We start from the raw sequence: 6,000 nt of genomic DNA, 5'->3' as shown, positions 1-6,000 counted from the left end.
AGGCAGGAGAAGACCAGTGTCCCATCTCGAAGACAATCAGGCAGAGAGCAAATTCCCCTTTACTCAGCCTTTTGTTCTATTCCGGCCTTCAACAGATTAGATGAGGCCCACCCACACTGGGGAGGCAGTCTGCTTTGCTCAGTCCACAGAGTCAGTTGTTAATCTCATCCCTCACAGACACACTCAGAATAATGTGTGACCAAGTATCCTGGCATCCTATGGCCCAGTCAAGTCAACACATAAAATTAGCATCACATCCTGCAAAGGGAAAGAACTTGCTGTGCTTTCGTCCCCTTAGTCGTAGTAAGAAAGTACACTTGCTGGGCTTCTGTGTATGGAGGAGGCAATCTATATTACATTTCGGGATGCCGTCTGATGCATTTACTGAGTAGCCTGTAAGCAGCCTGCTTTGAGAGGGGCCCAGAGCAGGAGGAGGCTTTCGGGTGGTCCAGGCGGAAGGGCAGGCAGCTCTTCCAATAGCTTCAATGACCCCAGAGGGATTCAGGTATCTGCAGCGGATGAGGGCGATGTTCGAAGCCTGACAGAAGAACCACAGTGGAGCACCCAGGATTTAGGAGCAAATTCAGGCTTGGTGAGCAGTTTTTTTCTTTTTGAGGAAGAGCTCTTGGCTTGTTGCTGGGCCTAGCTGAGAATGGTCCCTGTGTGGGAGGCACCAGCAACTCTAAAGTATTTAACGACTGTCACCCGCAATCATCGATTTTCTCAGAATACTTGAGGTGTATGTGCTCAGTGATCGCTACTTGGGATGTCAGTGAGTCACGCATCAGGGTGAAAACACACTCTGTTTCTCTCCTTCTTCCTCCCTCATTTCCTAGAATCAGCCTCCTGTTTCTTCTGCTCCAGAGATTCTGCAATTGCCAAGTTCACCAGTGATCTCTTTATGGCTAGTGCAATGGGTACTTTAAAAAAAAAAATATTTTGGAAACAGGGAAAATTTCAAGCATACACTAAAGTTGAGAAAATAGTATAATGAACTTCATCACAAAACTTCAACATGTATTGACATCCTACCCATTTTGTTCAGTGGACACTTCTTAATCCACATGGGAGGGAAGTACTCCTGGTCTCTGATCCTGTCGGCCTCTTTCTCCCTGATGCTTTCCCTGAGGCAACATTCTTTTCTAGTTCTTCTCTGACCTGTCTGCTGCTCAGCGGCAGGCTCCCCTCAGGGCCTCCTTCCTCTCCTGTCCCTTAAATGCTGGCGTTTCCCGAGGCTCTATCTTAGATCCTCCACCTCTCACTTTCCACACTCTGCCTGGGTAAACACACCCTCTCTCGTGGCCTCACATGCCTTCCCAGGGCTGGTGAGACCCAAATTTCAATGAGGTCCCCATCTCTGCCTTCATTCCAGACCCCTGTCCAAGGCTGAGACCACTATATCCAGAAGGCTCCTAGCCACCCCTCCCTGGCTGTCCCACAGGTGTCTCCTGCTCACATGTACCGAACTGAGTCCATCCTCCTGCCCCAACCTGCTGTTTCCTGGATATCCACTCAACACATTGGGTGTGTAAGAAAAAATGGAAGGTTTGGAATAAGCAAAGAAATCACTGCTATAATAAAATAATGGACAGTAACAAGTGTTGACAAGAATGGAGAAATTGGAACCCTCATACATTGCTGGTGGGAGTGTGAGATGCCCCCCAAGAATCAGGTCTTGAGGATGTTAGCCCATTGAGGATGTTATAGTGGTCTGCTTGAGGAAAATGGATTAAAGTGTAGGTGCTTTGGGGGCATCTGGGAGGCTCAGTCGGTGAAGCGTCTGCCTTCAGCTCGGGTCATGGTCTCAGGGTCCTGGGATCGAGCCCTGCATCGGGCTCCCTGCTCAGGGCGGAGCCTGCTTCTCCCTCTCCCTCTGCCCCTCCCCCCCTTTTGTGTGTGTATAAGCTCACACACACTCTCTCTCAAATAAATAAATAAAATCTGAAAAAAAAACTGTAGGTGCTTTGATGGATGAGGAGGTAGAGTGGCCTGACTTCAGAAGGGGGTGGGTGTGTGTAGAAAGGGCAGGGAGCTGGGGAGCTGAGGGATGGGCTACAGGGGTGCCCAGAGAAATGGCATAAACATCACTCAATCTGGGCAGGCTTTGGGAGCTCCCAGCCAAGCATGGTCTAGGGGCCTGGGCCACCAGTGCCTGCCTGGCTGAGGCTGGAGGCAGCTGCCGTGGTAGCCTGTGTGTCTTCCTCTCAGGATGGCCTGAGCCTCCTGGGTCTGTGACTGGCCCCAGGGACAGGGGCAGGCTCCTGGTAAATGACTAAGAGTAGAGTTCCTGCCAACCCTGGCAGCAAGAGCAGGGGACTCCAACTAGATTTCATTTCATTTATCAGAATAAAGAAATGCACATTTCTCGTGCCCTGAGTGTCATGATGTAATTCACATACAGAATTACAAATCGTGATAATTACGAGGTATAAAGGGGATGGCCATAGAGAAAGAGGGCACATTCCCTATTTACTTAGCAGGTAGAGTGGACATGTCTTAGTGTTGGATTGGAAGTGGAGGGTTGGAAATTGGTGCAAAAAAACAAAAACAAAAACAAAACTAAACCCCAAAACAGAACAAAACCCTGAAGATTTCCAGGTTTCTGAGAACTGGGTCACTCGGGGTCCATTCTCCTTCCCTTTTCTCTAGATGACCCGTCCTGGCCGGGACAAAGACTACTAATAGTACTGCCCCAGTACCACCAGGCCCCTGTCGCCTCCTGTGGATCCACACGCACTGTGTCCTCGTCCCCCACCGTGGGGTAAGGTGCCTCCTCTTCGCAGGCAGCCAGCAGGTGTTAAAGCTGGCAGGTCTTTATCACTTCGTGGCTGGAGTAAAATCTCAGCCTGTCCCCGGATCAGCCACTAGGGGCTCCAGTGAGGCCTCTGCCCAGCTCCTAGAGGGCCTCCAAGACCGGCCTTGAGGTGGCACCCCCCCAAGGCGGGGTCCTTGCCCACGCGCCCCAGGTTTCCTTCTCCCACCCCCAGCAGCTCCCCCCCTCCCAGGGCCCCGAGGCCTGGCTGCAGGGGACATGCGGTCGGCTGCTGCCTGGGGCCGGGGCTCTTGGATTTCCCACCCCAGGGTGAGGTGGGATCCCTGGCTGGAATGTTCCAGACAGGTTCTCGGGCCCTTGGTCTGAGTCTGGGCCTCTCTGGACCCAAGTCTCAGATCCGGGCTCCGATGCAGGCCAACCTGGGTTTGGCCCTGGGCTGGAACGGGAGCCTCCCCTTGCAGAGCGCCCCCTAACCCTCCCCATCCCTCCTGGCCTCCTCAGCGGGCACCCCAGACCCTTCGGGGGTGCACGGTGTTGGTGCCCGCAGAGTGGCGGGCAGCGGGGTCCCTTCTCTGGATTCGCGGTGCGCGGTGCAGCGGCGGGAGGGAGGACAGATGGAGGTGCCAGGTGCTGGGGTGGGGGGGGGGGGGTGGGCGGGAATTGGCTGCCTCTGGGAAGACCAGGCCGGGAATGAAGTCCGCTTCTGAGAAGGGCCAGAGTCCAGTTCATTTCCTGCCTTTTCGGGCCCCAGCCCTGGCCCCGAGGCCTTAACCCTCACCTTCCTCCCTGGGCCCTCTTCCCATGCAGTGGAGAGCCGGCCGGTGGGGCCTAGACCGGCAGCTCAGCCCTGGGCGGGGGCTTTCAGTTGTCGGGGAGGGCTTTACAAGTGAGGAAATTGAGGTGGTTGGCGCTGGGCTGGAGCCCGGGTCGGCCTGCTCCCCAGTTGAAGCTGCTAAACCCAGCAGCGGCCACAGCCGGGTCCTCATCTGCACTCTCTCTCAGCCCTGGACACAGGGCATCACAGGCCTGGCAGCAAAGGCCCCTGGTTTCTTCTTACAGCTTTGGGCCAGCCTTCCCAGCTTCCCTTGTGCATTTCTCATCCTACCTTTTAAAAGTCTCCAGAGCTTTGGACTGGGCCCACTTCTCTTCCGTTGTGACCCTGTCACTGGGAGAGCTTAACCTCCCCCAAGTGGGGCTCACTCCCAGGCAGCTCTTCCTTCAGAGCTGGAGCCTTGGTAGCCTGTGGAGTCCTGGACGTCTGCCCCTGGATGTTCCGTGTCTCTGAGGTGGCCCCGTCATTGGCCTGGCCCGTGGGGGTGTGTGAGTTATGGGACTGGGTGTGTGGGTCAGAGGGAGAACGGAAAGGAGGAAGGTTTCCACGCACAACACTTCTTTCACCTCAGTGTGGCCTTTCTGGTCTGCAGGGCCCCGACTCTGAGACCTCGTATGGCAGCAAGCTCTTATGTGGGCCGGGAAGAATCGTGTGTGTGTGTGTGTGTGTGTGTGTGTATACACGTACAGAGGTTTCTGGGAGTGGGCTGAGGAGGCCAGCCTGTGGCCAGTTGCTCAAAAAATTGACTATTTGGAAGTCATCAGTACTTCCTGTGATGGTTTCTCTGTTAACAACCCAGCTGAGCTACTTTAAAAAGAGACCTTTAAAAGGGTTTAGTGTTCATAATGGGTCTTAAAGGCCCTAAGGGGGTTGGAGTGCTCCTTGGGAGTTGGCTTTAGTGGGGGCAACAGGTAGAGCTCCCCCGACGCCCCCAGGCCCCTGAGGACTCTGAGATTATCGTGGCCCATACAGTGGTGTCTTCATAGGACCCATCTCTGACCAAGTGGAGCTTTGGCCCTGGTGGCACCCCGGTGTTCTTCCCCAGCCTGCCTCCCTCTCTCAGGTCCTCGGATTCTGAGAACTGGTCACTTCTGCCTGGTCCCAGTTTTATGCCACACCCCTTGGTCAGCTGTCATGCAATCTGGTTTCTTTCATTCAAGGACTCCTGGAAGGGCTTACCCCAGCCCTTGTACCCACACCCCATGATACCCCAGGCTGTCTGTACTCCATGGCCACTGTCTCCGAGAAGCCTTCCTGGGTGCCCGCACCAAGTATTCTCTCTTCACTGTTGTCTCATAGCCACGCCTCTAGCTGTGTCCTCGGGCCTCATCCCACACCACCTTTTATTCTCATGAGACTGAGACTTCTTTACCACTGTGACTTCAATGCCCAACACTGAATGAGACAAAGTGGGTGCTAAGGAAAAGTCTGTTGCGGGTATAAATGAATGAGGAACCTCAGGATTGTTTTAGAAGCCTTGGCTGGGCTGTCCCGGATACTGAATGGGGATTAGCAGATGTGAGGTTCTACCTTCACGAGTGTCCTGGGACTCTCTGATCAGAGGCATGGTTTTCTCAAGAAGCATGACCTCTGGGGGTGCCTGGGTGGCTCAGTCGGTTAAGTGTCTGCCTTTGGCTCAGGTCATGATCCCAGGGTCCTGGAATCGAGCCTCACGTTGGGCTCCCCTCTCAGTGGGGAGTCTGCTTCTCCCTCTCCCCCTGCGCCTGCTCGTGCTCTCTCTCTCTCTCAAATAAAGAAATAAAATCTTAAAAAAACAGAAAAAAGAAGCATGACCTCTGGATGAGGTCTGAGCCCTTGGCTAACAACTGTCACCCAGAATTACCCTGGGCCAGCTGGGTCCCTGTTCCTCTTTCCTCTTTGGGCTCTACTCTGACCAATCCAGCCTGCTGCGGTCTGGTATCTGTTCCTCGGCTTTCATGAGACCCAACCTGTGAAATGATAGAAAATATTGGTCTCTGTCCCTGGTTCCTGGCACAGAGCTCCTAAAACTCTTGGAACTTCCTAGGTGATAAGACTGTCTTTTGTTATAATGAGGCAGCCCTTGGTAGTCTCCTGAATAGCTTCAGGATGGGTGCTGGACACTAGAAAGACCAAACCATGAAACTTTCAGCCCCACCCCTATCCTCTGGGAAGGGGAGAGGGGCTGGATATTGAGTTAATAATGGATCATGCCTACAAAATGAAGCCTCCATAAAACCCCCTGAAGTATGGGGTTTGAAGAGCTTCTGGGTTGCTGGAGGTACTGAGAGGATGGCATGCCTGGTGAGGGCATAGAAGCTTCATGCTCCTTCCCCCATGCTGTACCCCACACATCTCTTCCATCTGGATGTTCATCGGTATCCTTTATCCTTTAATGATAAACCAGTAAACCTAA

This window comes from Mirounga angustirostris, unplaced genomic scaffold, assembly GCF_029215605.1.
Source record: "Mirounga angustirostris isolate CCGP_5_RB_7025 unplaced genomic scaffold, mMirAng1.0.hap1 SCAF_13, whole genome shotgun sequence".
NCBI classification, from domain to species: Eukaryota; Metazoa; Chordata; class Mammalia; order Carnivora; family Phocidae; genus Mirounga; species Mirounga angustirostris.
The sequence above is the reverse complement of the archived record's forward strand: the minus strand, read 5'-3'. Positions refer to the sequence as shown.